At 40.0% G+C, this 21,590-nt stretch overlaps 1 protein-coding gene across 1 annotated transcript in view; it reads right to left on the bottom strand.

Moving 5' to 3' along the window:
• GALNT13 (polypeptide N-acetylgalactosaminyltransferase 13) overlaps positions 1-16,348 on the bottom strand; it is a 576,595-nt gene extending 560,247 nt beyond the window's left edge. The window contains exons 1-2 of the mRNA XM_038584527.1: positions 16,243-16,348; positions 12,900-13,087 (exon numbers count right to left, since the gene is read on the bottom strand). The gene's annotated coding sequence lies outside the window, so the exon portion shown is untranslated. The remainder of the gene's footprint in view (positions 1-12,899; positions 13,088-16,242) is intronic.
• Positions 16,349-21,590: the final 5,242 nt, after the last annotated feature.

Below are 21,590 nucleotides of genomic sequence, written 5' to 3'. Positions count from 1 at the left end.
CATGACAAATTCTAGAACATTTCATCACCATCCAAATAAACCCCATATTTTTTTTTCAGTGACTCCCATTTTCCACCAATTCTCACCAGCCTTAGATAACCACATATCTTCTTTCTCTCCCTCCATATTCTTCATTTTACATATAAACTGAATGGTCTTTTGTGGCAGGTTTATTTCATTTACCATAATGTTTTCAAGGTTCATCCAAGTGGTATTTTGAATCAGTGCTTTATTCTTTTTTAAAGCTGAATGATATTCAAAAGTAGATATGCTACTTTTTTATTCATTCATTCATTCAACATTTGTGTTTGTTTCCACTTTTTGACTATTATGAATAATGCTGCTAGGAATATTCACATACAAGTTTTCATGTGGACATATGGTTTCCTTTCTCTTGTGTATATACCTAGAAGTGAAAATGCTGAGCCATATAGTAACTTCATGTTTAACATTTTGAGGAATTGCCAGACTGTTTTCCAAAGCAGCTGCATCATTTTACAGTCCCACCAGCAATGTATGAGGGTTACAGTTTCTCCATATCCTTGACAATACGAGTTATTATGTTCTTTTGATTATAGCCATCATAGTGGGTGTGAAGTGGTATCTTTCTGTGTCTTTGATTTGCATTTCTCTGGTGACTAATGACGTTGAACAGTTTTTCATGTATTTATTGGCATTTGTAATCTTCATCGAAGGAATGTCTGTTAAGGGCCCTTGTCCATTTATTGTTTATTTTTCCTTTGTCCATTTGAATCAGATTATTGTTCTTTTTATTATTGAGTTCTAAGAGTTCATGAAGGAAATTTAATGTTTAAAGCATTCTGTTTAAGAATCCTCTCCCTACTCCTAGGTCATGAAGATATTCTCCGATTTTAAATTCTAGATTCATTACTGATTTACCTTTGACATCTGGATCTGTAATATGTTGGCACTAATTTTTATGTAATGGTGGAGGTCAAGATTAAATCTTTCCATGTGAGCATGTGATCAATTCAACATCATTTATTGGAGAAACAATCTATTTTCCACTGTTCTTACAAATTTGTCACAAATTTACTGTTTACATAGACGTAGGAATGTTCCCAATGTCTGTACTAATAGAAAATCGATTTCATAGCAATATCAAATTGTCAAAACTAATGTACTATGACAACGTTTTTTTTTTGTTTTTTTTTTTTTATGACAACATTTTGATTTCTGTAATGGAAGTTGGCCATTTTTCTTCCCATTCTTCTTCAAGATTGATCCAATTATTCTTGGTCCTTTGCATTGCTATATAAATTTTAGAATCATTGTGTCAATTTCCCCAAAAAATTTATTTGGTTTTCTTTGAGTTATATGAAAACCAACATTACTTTGTAGATAATTGAATCTTTAAAATATTGATTGTCCCTATTTATTAATGTTATATGTTCCCATTTATCATGTTCAGTTTGCTTTCCTTCAATTGTATTTGAAGTTGTCTTTGTAAATATCTTATACATTTTTCATTACATTCTAAGAGGTTTTATTTGATAATATAAATTGTATTTTTATATTTATTTTTAAAATCATTTCTTATATATAGAAACATATTTATATATTATTGATTTTATATCCAGCAATATTATATCTAGGAACCCATTATTTCCAATTGTATTTGTATATCTGCCATTACTTTTTGATTTTCTAGATTCTTAGTTATGCTATCTACAATAATGACAATTGTATTTCTTTCTTTCCGATATTTATTTATATAGAGAGATTTATTGGGGTGTAGTTAACATACAATGAATTCACAGCTTTAAATGTACAATTTGATTAATTCTGACATATGTATATACTCTTAAAACTATCATCACAATAAATAATGAATATATCCATCAGTCCACAAAATTTCTTCGTGTGTTTTTGTAACCACTCCTTCATGAATCTCACACCAACCCCCTTCCCATTCCTACGCACCAGTTATTCTGCTTTATGTCACTACAGATTAGTTTGTGTTTTTTAGAATTTAATATAAATGAATCACACTGTATATATTGCTAAGAAATATTCCATATACCTATCACAATTTGTTTATCCATTTGTTTGTTGTGGATAGCTAGGCTGTTTTCAGATTTTGGCTTCTACAAATAAAGGTGCTATGAACATTTGTGTACAGGTATTTGGGTGGATATATTCTTTTTTTCTTTCTTACTTTAGTTAAGTGGCTAGATTGTATAGTTGGTATATGTTTACTATTTTAAAAAATCACCATACTCTTTTCCTCAGTAATTATATCATCTTACATTGTGCATTCTGCTGTTGTTTCATGTAGAGTTCCATAAATTTTAATTAAGCCAAGTCAGTTGATAGTGTTCGTCAAGTCTTTTACATATTTACTCATTTTCCATATACTTCTATCAATTATTTTTTTAAATTTTATTTATTATTCATGAGAGACACAGGAAGAGAGAGAGAGGCAGAGACATAAGCAGTTTCCATGCAGGGAGCCCGACGCCGGACTCGATCCCGGGTCTCCAGGATCAGACCCTGGGCTAAAGGCGGCGCCAAACCGCTGAGCCACCGGGCTGCCCACTTCTATCAATTGTTCAGAGAGGTTTGTTGAAATCTCCAACTATTTGTAATTTTACCCGTTTTTCCTTTCAGTTCTATGCATTTTTGCTTTATATATTTTGAACCTCTGAAAATCTTGATGGAGTTATTTACTTTATCTAATATGAATATAACCACTGCAATGTTCTTTTGATTAATATTTGTGTAGTGTATATTTAAAGTGTCTTTTATTTATTTTTTTAAATTATAGATCTTCTTTTTTTCTTAAGATTTTATTTATTTATGAGGGAGAAGCAGGCTCCATGTACCGGGAGCCCGATGTGGGACTCGATCCCGGGACTCCAGGATCAGGCCCTGGGCCGAAGGCAGGGGCTCAACCGCTGAGCCACCCAGGGATCCCTTAAAGTGTCTTTTATGAAGGCAGTAAATGCTTGGGTCTTTTGTTGTTATTTGTTTTAATTTACTCAATTTGTCAATCTCTGCCTTTTCATTGTGCTTAGATCACTGACATTTTATATGACTGTTGATATGGCTGGATTTAAATCTACCATCTTGCTTTTTGTTTTCCACTTATTCCATATATTATTTCCTTTTTCCTCTATTTCTGCCTCTTTTTAGACTGAGTAAATTTATGATTCCATCATAGCTTTCTTTGTTTTATTATTACTAGTTATAACTCTTTGTGGTATTGTTTTGGCAAATGGCTTAAGGTTAACAGTGTACCTCTTTAAGTTATCACAGTCCAACTTCAAATAATATTAGATCACTTCACATGGAGTAGAGACCTTTACAACAATGTGCTTCATTTCCCCTCTTCTATCCTTTGTACTATTCTTGTCATACATTTTATTTCTTCATATGTTAAAATGTCCCAAGGTATTGTTATTACTTTTGCTTTAAATAATTCCTTATCTTAAAAATAGATTTTTAAACTAAGAAAAATGGTATTTTATATTTATCTAGGTATTCACAAATTTGATGCTTCTCATTCATTTGTGTAGATGCAGATTTTTACCTGGCATCATTTTCCTTCTGCTTAAAGAATTTCATTGCCTTTTGCTATAGTGGAGATGTGCTGGCAACCAATTCTTTCACCTATTCTGTCCTTAATATTCCTTATTTTAGCTACTTTCAAAGATACGCTTCCTTATATATGATGAGGATATAGATTTCGAGATTGTGTTTTTCTTTCAGTATTTTAAAGGTACTGCGGCACTCTCTTACAGTTTGAATTTTTTCCAAGAATTATATTCTCATTTTTATCTTCTAAAAATTATGTCTTGTTTCTCTTGCTAATTCTCAGATTTTCTTTATTAGTTATTTTAAGTAATTCAATTATGATAATCCACAGGTGGTTTTCTTGTTTCTTATGCTTGGGATTGTTGAGATTCTTAGAACTATGAGTGTGTAGTTTCCATAAAATTTGGTTAATCTGTCATTAACATTTTCTCTATTACTTCTCTCCAAACTTAATTAGGGTCTCTAGTTATACCAAGGCTTCTTGAAAATGTCCCACAGATCCTAATGTTCTTTCTTTTTCTTTTTCTTCTTTTTTTAATATCTCCTGTATCATTAATTCAGTTTTGGTTATTATTCTACAAGTTTACTAACCTTTCTTCTACAATGTCTTATCTGCATTTAATCTCATCCTACACATTTCTCATCTCAGGAATTTTTTCAGTGCCCGTGTCTACTAATTACCATACATGTGTTTTCCACATCTGTTCCTACTGGCTGATTTTTTTTGCCACCTTCTGAACCATATTTTCCTGCTTCTTTCCTGGTAATTTTTGGTTGGTTGACAAACACAGCGAATTTTCAGACTGCTGGAAATGTTTGTATTTCTATAAATATCTACAGGCTTTGTTCTGAAAAAACAGCTCATTCCTTCGGTAAATGGTTTGATTTGTTTAAGGCTAGGTTTTGAGCTTTGTTAGGCAGGACCAGGCAGCTTTTACTTAGGGCTTTTTTTCCACCATCACTGAGATGATACCTTTCTGATTATTCTATCTGTATCCTACTAGTAGGAACAGAAACTATTCTCAGACCTCCGTTAACTCCAAGGATATGCTCTCTCTGCTGGGGCTGGCCTCAGGTAGTTTCTTATTCACATATACTCATCAATTTTCTGCTGAATATTCAAGAGGCCATTGCTGATCTCTAGAGTTCTCTGTGAAGCTCTGTCCTCTCCAGATCTTTACCTTGTAAACTTAACCTCTGCCTCCCTGACCTCCCAGTTCTGCTCCTTCAACTCAGGTAGACTGCTGTGATCTGCCAGGGCTACCCCTCCCAGCATTCTTAAAGTCATAAACTGTGGCAATGGTGGGACTCACCTTGTTAGTTTCTCCTTTCTCAGAGATCACGGTTTACGATTGCCTGAAAACTATTGTTTGATATATTTTGCTAGAAGCAGAATTCAAATATTTTTATTTGTATTCCCTTTTCCTATGTCATTTCACTGCTCAGTGAGAATACAATATTAGATTCAGGTCATTATTGAGGTTTAAGAGCAGACATTGTAGTCTTATTCCTATTCTCTAAGGGAAAGCTTTAGATATTTCACTATTATGATTTTTTTTGTATAATTCTGTGATGCTCTTTTTCAGTTTAAGTTAGTTTCTTCTATTCCTAGTTTTATCATGAATGAATTTTAACTTTTCTCAAATACTTTTTCTCTATTGAGATGATAATATAGTCTTTACTTTCTTAGTATGTTAGTGTGGTGAATTACATTGACTGTTGAATGTTAAAAGGATCATACATTCCTGGAATATATCCAATTTGCTCTGACATAGCATTCCTTCATGTTTAATTGGCTTTGATTGTTAATATTATATTTAAATATTATTACAGCTAAACTAATATGAGAGAACCTGTAATTTTCTTTTCTTATACTGTTCTGGTCAGGTTTTGGGGTCAAGATTTGCTAGCCTTGGAAAATAAATTTTCCTATTCTCTCTGAAAGAGTTTTCATCTTAGTAATCTTAGTACAATATCTTCCTTACATATATTGTGGAATTTACCAATTAAACCATCTGGGCCTACAATTTATTTGGAAAGGTTTTGAAGTACAGATTCAATTACTTCAGTAACTATAAAAACCTCCTATTTTCTATTGCATATTATTTCCACATGGGGTTAGTTTATTTTTGACCTAAGAATTTATTTCCCTAAGTTTTCATATTTATGGCATAATTATTTTTTCATTATTTTCTCATATAAGAAATATATGTTTTTATTACCCATAAGATCTGTGGCGGTTTTCACCCTTTCTAAAATTCCTAATTTTGGTACTTTGTGTGTCTTTTAACATTTTGATAGATATTACCAGATTAATTTCATTAGTATTTTCTAAGAAGAAACATTTGGCTTTTTTGGTTTTCTCTGTTTTATATTTGCCTTCTAGTCATTAATTTCTACTCTCATATTTATTATTTTTGTATTTCTGCATTGTTTGTATTTAACATTCTTTTACTTTTCTGGCTTCTTGAGATGGAATCTTAAAGATTAAATTTCAGCTTAAAACAATAATGGACATCATGAAGACTTGCTGAAACCCTCTTGTAACCCCCAGTGCTGTGCCCTTTTCTCCCTGTTTCTATGTTCTTTGTCGCTATTAATGTGTACTATAACCTTCTTCAGAGAATTACCATCAGGTACTGAAACTACCTCACCTATATGGAGATTTCTAAGTGCCTGGGAATTTAAATAGATTTCCTCAGCTATCTTGTATCAGTGCCTCCAAATCACCTAGTTTCTGACTTGTCATTGAGACCTTTCTCAGAAAATTGCCTTTGGATTACTTGAGCAGCCTTGATTATTTGGAGAATTTGAAGTACCTAGGAATTTACATCTTCCTGGAACAGACCACAGTCAGTTACACACTGATTCAGAGGTTGAAAAGCTAGCTCTCTTGCTCCTAGAAAAGACTCACAATGAGGTGCACTTTTACCTTGGGAGGTCTCCACAGGATCAGACAGGCTGAGTCTTTAGGTGAAATCACACATTTCTTGGGTTTTTACATTTTAGCAACCCGATTTCTCCACTACCTAATCAGTTTATCTCTGGAGCATTTCCCAATAAATTCTTGATTTAAGAAGTGCTTCTGTGAGAAACAAACTTAAGGCATACTATACATTTTACTATAAGTGCTGGTTTAACTGGATAACACTAATTTGACATGTATCTTATTTTCATTACCACTTAGCTAAAAATATTTTCTAATTTTCATTATAATTACGTCTTTACCCTTGGATTATTTAAAAGTATCCTGCTTGTATTTCCAAATACCTAGGAATTCTCATGTTCTTTTTGCCATTGATCTTCAGCTTATTTCCACTATGATCAGAAAACATATTCTGTATGATTTCATTCTTCTGGAATTCGTTGAGATTTTAGTATACACTCCATATGTACTTCTTGTTCACTTTAGAGTGCAATATTATGTGTGTTGTGTATGTATAAGAGCACATATACTTGTTAAAGATGATATTCAAATCTTCTATATTACTGATTTTTTTGCCTGCTTGTATGAGTTATTAAAAATTTGTGTTCAAAATAGTTTATGAAAAAAAATAGTTCATGATGCTTATATATTTGTCTATTTACTCAAATCTGTCCATTTTTTCTATACAATTTGAGGAGAAAGCAGTAATAGATGCATTAAAATGTATAATTGCAATATAAATAATCTATCCCAATGGATCCCTTTATCATTGTGAAATATGTGATTTATCATGAAATCTTTGATGATTATTTGACTACACTGAATTTTTCATTAGTTTTTAAATGTATTATATTTTCCTATTCTCTACTTTAAACTTTCATGAATCCTTGTATTTAAGATGTTTCTCTTACAAAGAGCATGAATTGTGTTTTGTTTTTATTTTCATTCTAGAAGTCTTTATTGAGGAGAAAAGTGCCATAACGTGGACACCTACCCATGTTATATCATTCTAACCCTTCATTATCTTTGAGCCTATAAATTTGTAGATATGCAAATTATGTCTGGTTTGGTGGAAATTCAATTGCGTTCCCTCCTATCCTATGGAAAAAAAGTTTGTCCATGTATACATATTCATTTCATTATTCCTGATTTATAAATGTACCTGTTCTTAGGGTTTCTCTTTTCAATTGGCTATAATATATGCCAGGTTTACTCATGACTATGAGTTAAATAAACTCTTTAATATGTGTTTGTTTTATTTCTGTATAAAAATTGTGAATTAATTTGTTATGAAAATTATCATGATCTTCAAATGAAATTATTTAAAATATTTGCATTTAATGTATTTTTTGCTTAATTTTAAATCTAACACCCTACAGATGTTTTCTAGTAATCCCTTCATTTTCCTTTTTTGATTAATCAGTTATTTTCCTCATTTTTAAAACTCTCACTCACTTGTTAATTATACATTTCTCCATGTGTTTATCTTTTTTATACATCATAATTTACTGCTGTAGTCCTATGTTTTCACAAGGATCATTTTGCTTCTGTTTGAAGAACTTTCTTTAGTATTTTTTAGTTCCTATTTGTTGAAAAAAAAAACTTTCTAAAGTGTTGTTAGTCCAGAGACTTTACTTACTTTGCCTTTATTCTTGAAGGGTGTTTTTACTGGATATAGAACTGTAGGTTGATGATTCTTCTCAGTACTTTATTTTTTTTAAGATTTTATTTATTCATGAAAGACACACAGAGAGAAAGAGGCAGAGACACAGTTAGAGGGAAAAGCAGACTCCATGCAAGGAGCCCAACGTGGGACTCAATCCTTGGTCTCCAGGATCACACCCTGGGCTAACGACAACGCTAAACCACTGAGCCACCTGGGCTTCCCTCTTCTCAGTACTTTAAAGATATCATTTCACTTTTATCTTTTCATTTATTTCCGTTGAAAAATCAGTTCTCCATCTTGTTTCTTCTTTGATAATAGTATGCTTTCACCCTGGCTGCTTTGAAGATTTGTGTTTGGTTTATAATCATTTGACAGTGAGGTGTACAAGTATGATATTCTATATTTATCCTGAATGGGTTTTAATGAAATTTCTTGGATTTGTGGCTTAATATCTGTATTAATAAGAATTCTACAGAACAAATAAGATGTATGTATTGTGCATGCACGGGGTGTGCATGTGTGTGTGTGTGTGTGTGTGATAGATTTGACTCATGTAGTGATTTGAAGGCTGAGTAGTCCAAGGATTTGTAGTTGGCAAGCTGAGACCCAGGAAAGACAATGTATAGTTCCACTCTAAGTTCAAAGGCCCAAGAACTAGGGGAACTGGTAGTGTAAGTTCTAGTCTGAAAGCTGGCCAATTCAAGACCCAAAAAGAACCAATGTTTCAGTCCCAGTCTAAAAACCAGAAAAGACCAAGGTTCTAGCTCAAGCAGTCAGGCAGAAGATCCCTCTTACTAAGCATTTTTGCTCTATTCAGGCCGTTAATTGATTGCCTACATTAGAGAGACAATCTGCTTTACTCAGTCTACTGACTCAAATGTTAATAACCTCCAGGAATGCCCTTACAGATACACATCCAGAATACAATTTGACTTTAATTATTGGCTATTTTGGGGAACTCTGGAACCTAGTCAAGTTGACACACAAGATTAACCATAGCAATATCTATTGATAATTTTGGAAAATATTCACCACTATTTATTCAAAATTTATTTTGCCCATTCTCTTTCCTCTCCTTCTGAAGACCCCTAAAATACCAAATTTTTGTCTTTTTATCATGTCTCATAAACCCTTTTTATATATTTTCCATCCTTTTTACTCTAAGCTTCAATATAGCTATTTCCTATTGACATATTTTCCAGTTCACTAATCATCTTTTCCACTATGCTTAATATGCTATTAAATACATGTATGAAAACCTTAATTAAAGCTATTCATTTTTGTTTCAGTTCCAGAATGTTCAATATATTCTATTTTATATATTTCAGTTCTTGGTGACTTTTTCAATTCTGTCATATATTTTCTTGGACATTTTAATCTAAATTATTTTATTTTTTTAAAGATTTATTTATTTCAGGGGATCCCTGGGTGGCGCAGCAGTTTGGCACCTGCCTTTGGCCCAGGGCACGATCCTGGAGACCTGGGATCGAATCCCACATCAGGCTCCCGGTGCATGGAGCCTGCTTCTCCCTCTGCCTGTGTCTCTGCCTTTCTCTCTCTCTCTCTCTGTGTGACTATCATAAATAAATAAAAAAATTTAAAAAAAAAGATTTATTTATTTCAGAGAGAGAGAGAGAGAGAGAGAGAGAGCGAGCAGAGGGTAGGGGCAGAGGGGGAGAGAGAGAGAGAGTCCTAAGCAGACTCTAATGCAGAGCTTGATCTTACCACCCTGAGTTCAATACCTGAACCAAAACAAAGAGTCAAATGCTTAACTGAGTGTGTCATCCAGGCACTAATCTCAGTTATTTAAAGTCCATGTATGGTTATTCCAATATTTGGATTACCTGGTACACTGTTTTTCTATTTTTTAATTTTTTTTAATTTTTATTTATTTATCCCTGGCCCAAAGGCAGGCGCTAAACCGCTGTGCCACCCAGGGATCCCATGTTTTTCTTTTTTTTTAAATATTTTTTGTCATTTGCCCTTCTTTTGGAATTCTTGATATTTTTATTTTTCATTATATGCCAGTCTTTAATATTAAAAAAAATGCAAGATTAACTGAGGTTCTGGCTAATATAATATCTCTCCAGAAAAACAAAACAAATAAAATACATATTTCTGCTTCATGGCAAGCAGTCTGAGTAAGAAAAGATGACTATTTGGTTTAGGATCAAGTTGGTTTGAAGTTGTTTTTCAGTCCTTTGTGAGAGTGAGTATATTTCCAGTTTACACGTCCTCTTAGGTTGTGATAGTTCTAGGTTCCTAAATGTATATCTTGAGTATTTTCTAGGACATCTGCGCTTTGATACTACCTGATTTCCAATATTTGTCTCACCAGCCCCTAAGACTGTCAAAAATCTGCTCAGTTCCTTATCCATTAAGTGCTCCTTTTTAAAAAACTTATTGGCCCTTTAGCTATGCATGATATGAATTGGCAAATAATTTTAAAAGGAAAAGGGATAAGGAACGTCAGGCTTATTTCTATTTACTTCCCTTCCTTCTCACCATGGCCACCTTGCTAGTTCTCTGATGTTGTAGGTCAGATTTGGGGCTTTTTTTTTTCCATCTTTTCTGGTTGTTCCCAGTGACAAAGTTGTGCCACAGCTAGCTATTTTACCATTATTGGAAATAGAATCTCTCGAAATCTCCACTCTCTTTTTCCACATCTGCTGTATTTTCTTTTGTGTAGGAAAGCACATCCCCTAAGATTTCAATTCTTGCCTCATTTGTCTTCCCTTGAATCAACAAGCTTAAATTTTAAACCTGAAACATGTCAACAATGAAAATCATAAATGTAAACACCATCTTTTGTGTACTTTGTTATGAGTGTTAACTTCAACTTTCTAGATCTCAAAAATACATTGTTATAGACACAGACCACTTACTAAACAAGAACCTCATTAGAATTCTGTATTTACAGATGTTCTGCTTCAAACTTGAAATCTAACCATAACACAGATGCTCATGTGATTTTCTCAAAACACAGGCGATTACTGTGTAGTAAAAAATTATTAGAGAAAGTGGGGGAGAGTATAAATACCATGTTGTATATTTCAGGAAATGTCTCAGTTTGGGATGAGATAGATATGTGCTCAAATCCTGACCTGACCATTTATTACCTATGTAACCTAGGACTTCATATTTTCTACTCCTCAGTTTCCTCTTCTGTAAAATCAGTCTCTAATATTTATATAATATGAGGAAGTGTGCAAATTTAAATGAAATATGTATAAATATCTAATTCAAAATCTCCTTGACTCAAAAATAAAAATAAAAATAAATCTTGACTCAATAAATATTATTCATATTTTTTGAAAACAATTTCCCATGCTAAGTAAAAGTATCTAGAAATAAATTAGAATTATGCTGGTATTTTATGTTTTAATATTACAAAAGAACAGATTATTTTAAATTAAATATCTATATATATTTTATTTTATTTTATTTATTTTTATTTTTTTAAGATTTTATTTATTTATTCATGAGAGACACACAGAGAGAGGCAGAGACACAGGCAGAGGGAGAAGCAGGCTCCATGCAGGGAGCCCGACGTGGGACTCGATCCTGGATCTCCAGGATCAGGCCCTGGGCTGAAGGCAGCGCTAAACCGCTGAGCCACCAGAGCTGCCCTATATATATTTTAAAGGTCAAAATTTTCATGTATAAAACAAAATGAATTATAGCAGAGAGGCTCAAAAGAATTATTTCATAGGAAGGAAAATATTAAATAGCTAAAGTTTTTACTGTAGAGCCTTTGTACTTAAAAGGTTAATTGCCAAGAGTAAGTAATAGTGTCATAAAACCACCTAAAAATTAGAAGTAATTGAAAGTAAACCTTTAAATTGTTATGAGACTTTAAAATACATTTCATTTAGTAGTATAAAGCCCTGCACATTTAAGGACAGTTGAAGTTGTTTTCTGATTCTGAAGTTGTTTTCAGAGAATCATGGCCAGTTTAGAATTGTAAGGGATATTATTTTAAAGATAAGAATTATCCGGAGGCCTGAGTGGCTCAGTGGCTGAGCTTCTGCCTTCGGCTCCGGGCCTGATCCCGAAGTCCCAGGATCGAGCCTCACGTCGGGCTCCCGCATGGAGCCTGCTTCTCCCTCTGCCTGTGTCTCTGCCTCTCTCTGCCTCTCATGAATAAATAAGTAAAATCTGTGGAGGCCGAGAAAATTAAGGCCATTCCACTTTAAGTTCAGCGTTAGCACACGTCCAGGCATCCCAGACCCCTGTGAAGAAGAGCTGAAATTTACATTGCTTCAGTTACAGGAAAAAAACAAAAGTTTACAGCTTAATGTCCTAGAAAGCCCCACAATAGAATCAAAACTGAGCCCAAGCCAAGGGCTGGAAGCCCCTATTAGAATGAGAACAGAGCTCAATGCCCTTGAATGCCCCATATCAAAATGTAAACAGAACTTGAGGAATTGCTCCAGCCCTTCTGGAGGTCCCCGAGACCATCCCTTAAAACTAAGCTGAAACCCCCCTCGGGGTCCCAGTCCCTGCTCCGCTCTGTCGGGTGCACTTGGACCCACGCTCGAGCTTGTAAATCAACCCTCGTGTGGTTGCATCGGGGCCGGGCCCCTCGGTGGTTTCTCGGATTCGAGATCTTGGGCACAACAAAATCTTTAAAAAAAAAATAAAAAATAAGAATTATCAGATGTAGAAAGGTTAAGTTTCCAAGGTTACACACAAAAGAAGTCTTGAGAAAATCTAAGATCAGAATCTATACTGAATACCTTTATTTACCTTTTGAATTGCATTCTCCGTCCTTCTGCATCCTGTGCTATGGCCCGCGGGGCACCTGGGTGGCTCGGGTGTTTGAGGAGCAGACTTGATTTTTGCTCAGGTCACGATCTCAGGGATCTCAGGGCGGTGAGATGAGCTCTGCACCGGGTGTCCGGTTGACTTCATCCAATGGGCAACACTATCAACAGCTTAGAGGGAAGCAGGAGAGTGAGGTCAGGGTATATAGTCCCCCCACTGCTTCTTCCAGGGTAATTCTGGGCTGACTCTATTTCTTGTTTAAGGTTGTATTTTCTGCCAGTCAGTCTTCAAGACATCGCTGTTAAAGCAATTGTTACAGAGCCTCAGGATATTTCATTATACCTATGGTTTACCTGTGGCGCTGCCTTTTATTAAGCAAGCATTCCTCAAATTACCCTATTGCATGCACCATTTTTTTTTAATTTTTATTTTCTTCCTGTTTGGATCTTGATGCATACAGAAACCATATCTTTAACTGGGAGCTTAGAATTTTGTGTTTCATTAGTTAACATTTTCTCCTTTTCAACATGGTGATCAGATTATTGCTGCTAGGAAAGCTGTTGTTTTAGTACACAAATTATATAGAATGACCCAATTCACAAATATGTTCTCAAGGCCAATCATTCTCACATAATATTGTTTATTCCTATTTTTGTTCCTTAAAATGTAGTTTCTATTGTAAAAGTAAATTTACGTGTAAGAAAACTAGGATAGGGGTACCTGGGTGGCTCAGTGGTAGAGCATCTGTCTTTGGCTCAGGTCATGACCATGATTCCGAGGTCCTTGGATGGAGTCCTGCATCAGGCTCCCCACAGGGAGCCTGCTTTTCTCTCCCTATGTCTCTGCCTCTCTCTCATAAATAAATACATAAAATCTTTAAAAAAATAAAAATAAAAAATAATATTTTTTTTACTCTTAGGATAATAACAACACAGTACCAAACATTTCAAAAATTCAGAAAAATAATCTATCCAGAACAGTTCAATGAAATGCTATTGCCAGTGGATTTATATTAAATTATTTGTTCATTTGTGTGTTTATTTTTCCATTTATAATCAAAGTTCCTCAATGTATTGGGGCAAATTTACATAGAAAAATGCAAGTTGATAAGCAACTAATAGAGGGGCACATGGTGGCTTAGTTTGGTAAGCATCCAACTCTTGGTCTCAGCTCAGGCCCTCATCTCAGGCTCCTGAGATAGAGCCTCACATGGAGTTCCATGCTCAGCAGGGAGTCTGTCTGAGATTCTCTCCCTTCTCTGTCTCCTTCTGCTCCTTCCCCTGCTCTCAAAGACACACTCTTCCTCTCTTTCTAATAAATAAATAAATCTTTAAAAATAAACAAATAATAGCTACTATGTGCCAATAACATTAACTGGCAGTAGAGAAAATAAGTATAATCACCTACCAGGAGAACCTTCCCCTGTTCTTGATTCCCACCACTTCCTTTTTTTTTTTTTTTTTTTAATTCATGGGAGACACAGAGACATAGAAGGAAAAGCAGGCTCCTCACAGGTAGCCCGATGTGGGACTCGATCCCTGGATCAGGATCACACTCTGAGCCAAAGGCAGACGCTCAAACATTGAGCCACCCAGGCGTCCCAATTCCCACCACTTTCTTTTTTTTCTTTTAATTTTTATTTATGATAGTCACAGACACACAGAGAGAGAGAGGCAGAGACAGAAGCAGGCTCCATGCACCGGGAGCCCAACGTGGGATTCGATCCCGGGTCTCCAGGATCGCGCCCTGGGCCAAAGGCAGGCGCCAAACCGCTGCGCCACCCAGGGATCCCCTCCCACCACTTTCTAAAAGAAATGTTTTAAGTTAGGTTCTCCCCATTATTTTGTCATCCTCTGGTGGTCATTTAACTGGTTATAATGTTCTTTTGTCATGATTGTTACAGTATATTTACCAGAACATTTAAGATAGTGTTTTGTTTACTCCCCATTTTGAAATTATTTTTTAGTTCATGAACCACAATGACTTCATTAGTGGTTTATAAAAGAGAGGCAGTCTAGCATAGGCCCAGATTTTCTAGGGTCTAATGTTACCAATGATAAAAAATAAATTTATCAATGATAAAAAAAATAATAAATACTCCAAAACAGTTCAGGAAAGTTCAGCATCCAATGAAGCCACAAATTATGAGTAATATATGGACTTTAAGTTCAGAAATACTGCAAAATGGTTTAGATAATTAATTATAATATTTTTCCTTGTCACGTCAATAAATTCTCCATGTGTTATTTTACCTTTTTTTGAATCCAGCTATTGAAGCCATACCTAAAGTAGCATGTTGTTTTCAGATATCATTAGATATTTGCCAAATGGAAAAGAAAATCTAGGATTAAAATCTTTAAAATTCCTTTATCTTACCCCAGGATCAGTAGAAATGATCAGTCCATATTGCTTAATTTTATTGAGTACAATAGGCAAATTCAATGCTCCTGCTAAGTTCACTACTCTGAAAAGAGGCATGGCTAAAATGGACATGTGTTACTTAAAGCAGATTAACCTAATAATAAATTTTAGAGTGGCCAAACTGCCTCAAGCTGTGTGGGCAAGTGGCCTCATTACCCATCCAAACCTAAGAGTTAATAGGTTGGTTTTCATAAATCTAAAACTTGTTCATAAGATTTTCGTTTAAAATATTTTAATATGCCATCAAAGAGAGCACTAAAATAATCATGTAAATATATGTGGTAGGTGGATAAACTTTATTCTTTTATATCATGAAGCATAGACTCATTGGCTTTAACAAACATTTATGAATTTTGAAAAGCAAGATTCCGATTTATGAAATTTCAATGTAAAAAAAAGTATAATTTTAAATGGGAAAAACTTCAAGATCCCAGTTTACCAGAAACTATATTTATTTTGTATAGCATACAACCCAAACCCCATTCACTAAATTATAACTTTTTTAGAACTTTATTCTTTGAATTACTTTCCAATTTTTTTTTAAAGATTTTATTTATTTATTCACGAGAGACACAAAGAGAAAGGCAGAGACATAGATGAGAGAGAGCAGGCTCCCTCTGGGGAGCCTGATGTGGGACTCGATCCCAGGACCCTGGGATCACGCCCTGAGCTGAAGGTGCTCAACCATGGAACCACCCAGGCATCCCAAAGTACTTTCCAATTGCTCAAAGAATCACTTGCAGCAAAGATTGCATCAGAGCCTTTGAATGATAGGTAATGACCTTTATAATCTCAAATTAACTGACAACAATGAACATCATTGAATGATAAAACAATTCTTATATTTTGGAATTGTATATATTTTGTATGTGAGTTTCCTTGGGACCCCACAGGTAAGACTGACCGTCATGTCCCTGTAGTCACTGACTCTGCAACAACTAGATTATTCAGTGATGTTATATGCTTGGTTAAGATTCTCTTAATTAGCAGAAAAGAAGTCTACTCAGGCTAGCTAAGGATAAGAAGACATGATTATGAGCTTATAGGTGACAAAGGTCTAGAACTAGAATGCAAAAAGGAACTCGAGGGACCACATTCTTCCCCCTTCTCGCTCATGGTCTAAATAATCTTCATCTGAGTTTCTACTTTCCTTTGTATGTCTTTTCTGCTTTGCTCTCAACTGATTTACTGCCAACCTACTCTGCTTACTCATACTTTATGGTAGTTCAAATATTTAACTGGAAGATTTATTTATTCAATTTATCCAATCTGAAAAGCAAATATTTACTAGGCACAGACTATGTTCTAGGTATGGATGACTTCATTTTGCCGTAGCTCCGACTCTGTCTCGTCTTCTGTCCGATTATCTTCGCCTATTCTGCCTCTTACAGAGCCTGTGTATGCCTCTTTGTCTTTCAAATCGAAGTTCTTCAAAAAGAAACCTGCCCTCTGCCGCAGAAGTTGTAAATTATGGCTCAAAGTTCATTTTAAGCATTCGGATCTGTTTTGTCTCAAGCGCGTACATTGGCCGCCCCCCGCCCCCCCCCCGCAGATCTTCAATGATTAATTCTGAACATTTAAAAATTGAGAAATCTTTACCGAAAGGAAAAAATATATATCAATGTCTTGTCATCTCTTGCAACCAACCAACCAACCAACCAACCAACCAACCAATCAACCAACCATCCAACCCAGAGGCTCTCCCAATGTAACCAGCCCTGCACAGCGGAGCCCCTGCGCCCCCCGCCCCGGCGGAGGCCCTGCGCCCCCTCCCCTCCCTCCCCCGCCCCGGGCCTGGAGGCAGCTGGTCGCGGGGACAGTGCTCGCCGCGGGACCTTTCCAGGCCCACGTTTCCCGCCTGACCTCTGGGAGCGGCCCAGTTTGCTCTCCCTGGTCGGTCCCGTTTTAGCACTACATTCTAGAACAACCAACTACATTCTAGAAGAGTGGGCAGCCTGTGACTGGGCTTCCCTCGGATAAAGCACAACCCGCCGATCCGGAAAGGGCAACTTTAAAACCAAAAATACCGCCACCTAATTAACGGGAGCTACAGGGGATGCAACCGCCCTCGCAAGGGGATGAGGATGTGCGGGCCAGTATATGAACCTTTTTATTATAATGAAAACACACTTGAATGTGTTTAAAAACGAACTAAAGGATTCCATCAGAAGATTCAACAACTTCCATCAGTAACATGGCTTAGAAATCCTACACCGCTTCTCAGCATGGTCACTCTGAAGCCTAAAGGGTGTAGCCACCCGACAGGATCCCCAGAAGGGGATGGAGTAGAAGGGTTCCCTGCACAGGAACCCTTGGGCTCCCGTCGTATTGTGGGAGCTGCTAAATGAAATCCCCCCAAAATGTTTCTCCTTGGAAAATTGATTTTACAGTCTCTGCTTCTGATCTTGTAAAGCGGGGTTTGGTAAACTACAACCCATGGCCCAAATCTGGCCTGCCGTCCGCTGTGTGAACAGAGTTGTGTTGGAACCTAGTCACAGCCATTTGTTCCCTCTTGTCCAAGGCTGTTTTGTCCTACAGAGAGTCCATGAGGGACTGTGACAGAGACTGTGGGGCCCACAGAGCCTAAGATATTTACTATCTGACACTTCACAAAAAATGTTGGCCTATCCCTGTTCTAAAGAAAGTCATAGATAGGTTCCCAAAACACATTACGAAGTTGCCCTTAGATTGCAAATTCCCCTCTGCCGAACGTAGAATATAAATTCTGCGTGAGCTCAATTTAACTCCCTCATTCTGACGTTGGTGGAAATGAAGAAATGCGACAGGGTATGGTCAGTAACATTGACTCACATCGAAATCTGTTAGCAAACAATCAACTCTGCCTTTAACTGAAACCCCAGGCTTTGATTTTCTGCTAATCACAGTCCCCGCATAAACCATTTGAATCAAAATAAAGACCTTTATCAGCTACATACCTCATTCCCTGAAAAACTTAAGTCCCATTAAAAACTCCATTTGTTTCCAAACTTCTTTCGATGACGAAATTGACCTATCCAGACTCCCATACTGAAAAAATGAAATTTCTTTTATACCTTTACAGATCACATCATCGATAACACTTGTAATTCTCTATAAATAGTATTTTTAAGCAGTTCTTGCCTTTTTTAGCAACGTCTGCTGTGAGATTTCTTGTCTTAATAGTCTCCACTCTGCCTTTCCCAGTTTTTCCCAGTAAATACACATTATGATACAGACATTTGCCCAGATAGTTAGGTTGTTGTAGGTTGTTCTTGATGGTATAGGTAGGTTCAATTTATGCTAGCGTAGGCTTTTAATATGTACTCTGTTGGAAACACCTGCAATGATTATCCCCCCAAATATATAATTCTCTTCTTTCATTAACCTCAGGAAAAAATAATTGCTTAAAATGAAAATAGAAATAAAATTTCCTTTTATTCCAGCAATAACTAGCTAGAAAGCATATTGGAAAGTCACCCCCTGCATACAAACAGCAAAGTATAAAATATTTCATAATTAAGTAGAAATGTGTAACTTGAGCGCAGAAATAGAACTATAAAATTCTTAAAAACTTAAAAGAAGTGAATAAATGGAGGTATGATGGTCATTTTTATCTGTCAATTTGACTGGGCCATGGAGCGCCCCGATAGTTGGCCAACATTGTTCTGGGTGTTTGTGTAGGATTGGCTTTGGAGGAGATTAACTTTGAAATGGGCTGAGTACGGGGATTGCCCCCCAGGTGTGGATGGGCCTCATCCAGCCGGTAGAGGGGCTGGGCAGAGCAGGGGGGCGGGTGGTCACCCCCAGGCGGGGCGCTCCCCTCTGACCCAGGGGCTCGAGCTGCGCTCAGGGTGCTCGGGTCCCAGCCCCTCAGCTCCTCACGGGGGCGGCCCCGGCGCCGGGCTTCGGGGCCTCTGCACCTTGTAAGGAACCCGCGGGGCTCCCGGGCCGCCTGCTGACTCGGCCGCACGTCTGGGGGGTCTGTGCCCGCAGCCGGGTAGGCGACAGGTCAGGGCACCTGCTGTGGACTCCGCGGCCCTGACTCCGGAGGGGCACACCGGGGAGGGCTGCTGCGTCGCGGTCCCCTCGCTGAGACCCTCAGCCCGGGGGGGGGGGGGGGCAGGCCGGGGTGGGGGGGACGGCCGGGGGGAACGGCCGGGGTGGGGGGGACGGCTAGGGGGGGCGGCCGGGGTGTGGGGGACGGCTAGGGGGGGACGGCCGAGGTGGGGGGACGGCCGGGGGGACGGTCGGGGTGGGGGGACGGTCGGGGGGTACGGCCGGGGGGACGGCCGGGGTGGGGGGGACGGTCGGGGGGCACGGCCGGGGGGACGGCCGGGGTGGGGGGGGACGGCTAGGGGGGGACGGTCGGGGTGGGGGGGACGGTCGGGGAGGACGGCCGGGGGGACGGCCGGGGTGGGGGGGACGGTCGGGGGGCACGGCCGGGGTGGGGGGACGGCTAGGGGGGGACGGCCGAGGTGGGGGGGACGGTCGGGGGGGCACGGCCGGGGGGGCGGCCAGGGTGTGGGGGACGGTGGGGGGGGACGGCCGGGGTGGGGGGGACGGTCGGGGGGTACGGCCGGGGGGACGGCCGGGGTAGGGGGGACGGTCGGGGGGCACGGCCGGGGGGGCGGCCAGGGTGTGGGGGACGGTGGGGGGGGACGGCCGGGGTGGGGGGGACGGTCGGGGGGTATGGCCGGGGGGGGCGGCCGGGGTGTGGGGGACGGTGGGGGGGACGGCCGGGGTGGGGGGGACGACCGGGGGGACGGCCGGGGTGGGGGGGGACGGCTAGGGGGGGCGGCCGGGGTGGGGGGACGGTCGGGGTGGGGGGGACGGCCGGGGGGTACGGCCGGGGGGACGGCCGGGGTGGGGGGGACGGCTAGGGGGGGACGGCCGGGGTGGGGGGGACGGTCGGGGGGTATGGCCGGGGGGGCGGCCGGGGTGTGGGGGACGGTGGGGGGGACGGCCGGGGTGGGGGGACGGTCGGGGTGGGGGGGACGGTCGGGGGGGTACGGCCGGGGGGACGGCCGGGGTGGGGGGGACGGCTAGGGGGGGACGGCTAGGGGGGGACGGCCGGGGTGGGGGGACGGCCGGGGGGAACGGCCGGGGTGGGGGGGGACGGTCTGGAGGGACTGCCGGGGGGACGGCCGGGGTGGGGGGACGGTCGGGGGGGACGGCCGGGGGGACAGTTGGCGGGGCTGGGGCCGCAGGGCAGGCGCTGGGGCGCGGGGCCGTCAGGGAGAGGACGCGGCGACCTGCGGCGGAGGCTCGGGGCCTGCGCGGGCCGGGGCTGAGGGTGGGGCCCTGGGGTCCTGCGGGCGGCGCGAGGGAGGCGGCGCCCCAGGGCGCCGGGCAGGGGGCGCTGCGGGACTCGGGGGGCCGCGGAGGACAGCGGGGCCGGGAACGGGGGTGAGCGCGGCCCATCGGAGCTGCCTTCACCGTCTCTCCAGCATCCACACTCACAAGCGAAAAAAGACCTTTTTCTTCTCCGCGCCCCGGCTGTCGGCTCGCCCCCCCAGCACCGCCCGCCTCCGGTTTCCAGGATGCATCCAGTTACTCCTGCCGGAGCCTCCCCCCCCCCCCCCAGGTCCGCGTGTGACCCGCCGCTTCCAGCCTACCCCGTGCTACCTGGGTGCAAGCGCCCCCTCCTATCCAGTCCCCCTGCTGACACTATTGCTCACCCTCCCAACTGCCCATTTGTCACCAAGCAGCTATCACGGCTTTCTACGGGACCCCTGAGTGGCTCAGTTAAGCCTCTTCAATTTGGCTCCGGTCAGTGATCTCAGGCTCAGGAGACCCAGCCCTGCCTCATGCTCCAAGCTCAGCAAGAAGTCGCCTTGAGATTCTTCTCTCCCTCTCCGTGCCCCTTCCCCCTCTCCTCTCTCTCTCTCTCAAATAAAGAAATCTTTTTAAAAATTTAAAAAATAAACATAAATAAAATAACAGGTAGTGTCATTTCCTGGAAAAAAAAATATCCAAAAGTTTGTCTCATTTTGGGTTTCCTCGGAAGCAGACCTTCCTTCATCAAGCAGATGAAGCAGATAAAGATCCAAATACAAAGAGCTTATGGGACACGTAATGTCAAAAAAAAAAAAAAAAAATACCAGTAGGAGACTGAGGATATAAGATAGAAAAAGCGAGGAAGTCATACATAGTGCATTATCGAGCAAGCTGCCACTATAAGCAAGTGGGGGTGAATTCCATAGGGAATTCCAAAAGCCAGTGTAGACCATAAGATGTCCTTCAAGGTATCCTGCTGAAGGCCCAAGATTCCAG

This window comes from Canis lupus, chromosome 36 (assembly GCF_011100685.1).
Source record: "Canis lupus familiaris isolate Mischka breed German Shepherd chromosome 36, alternate assembly UU_Cfam_GSD_1.0, whole genome shotgun sequence".
Classification (NCBI taxonomy): Eukaryota; Metazoa; Chordata; class Mammalia; order Carnivora; family Canidae; genus Canis; species Canis lupus.
This window is presented reverse-complemented; position numbering and strand designations above follow the sequence as displayed.